Source organism: Lottia gigantea (assembly GCF_000327385.1).
Source record: "Lottia gigantea unplaced genomic scaffold LOTGIsca_272, whole genome shotgun sequence".
NCBI classification, from domain to species: Eukaryota; Metazoa; Mollusca; class Gastropoda; family Lottiidae; genus Lottia; species Lottia gigantea.
In genome coordinates, this window is record NW_008708858.1 from 52,863 (window position 1) to 53,888 (window position 1,026).

Below are 1,026 nucleotides of genomic sequence, written 5' to 3' on the forward strand. Positions count from 1 at the left end.
TATGATAAAATGTAGATCAAGTTTTAATATATATATACCTTTTACCTTCTATATTCACCAGGAAAAACCAACGTTAAAATATTGGTAAACCAGAAATCTGATCAAGATATACTGCCTTCACCTCTTCCTTACAAAAGGAAATTAAGTTTACCAGTATCAACACCAGTACAGTCTTAACTTATTAAATTGAACTGTATCAATGATCTCAATGGCTCTGTAAGTAATTAAGATATCTTACTTCTACAATAATGTATTAATAATTAATGAAAATCATTTGTTGAATAATGTAAATAAAAATATTCATACGAGAACCTCCAGTTTGACGAGGTTCAGATAATCCCTTTCGTTTTCAAAAATGTAAATACTTAAGTGTTAAAGATGAATGGTCTGTATTATTGAGGGTTGATTTTTGTCTTGGACATATTCATGTTAATAGTCTTTATGAGTACTAGAAAGGCATACAAATTCTATAATGCTTTCAGGTATATATCTTTGATTAGAAATTCATTTTATTTCTACAATTTGTTGAATTTTATGATTAAATATGAGTAGAATTTTTAATGCAGTAAATTATTTACATACAAATATAGATTTAATTTCTTAAATTATGATGGGAAGCTGTGACACTATTATTGATTTGCTCAGCTTAAAAATTGAGACTTGTGTATTTTGAAATGGATGATGAACTTTCCCTTAAAGAGATTTTTTGAATGAATTTATTAAACATGGTCAATTTTAAATTGATTTTCTGTTATTCAATAATTCATTTCTTATTTGTTTAAAGGTGATAATGAAAATGTTTTTATAACATTGGTTTCATTTCTTTTACAGTATAATATAAAGGCAAAAGTTGTCAAGTTGGAAGATGAGAAAACTGTTGTCTTATTCAAAGCCAATAAACGAGAAAAGTTATAGTGTATGGTGGCACCAGTTACATAACACTGGCTTTATATGAGCATTTGATTGATGAGGTCGAATTGGGGAAAAGTAACAGTTTTATCAATTTGATAATCCGCAGTTTTATGG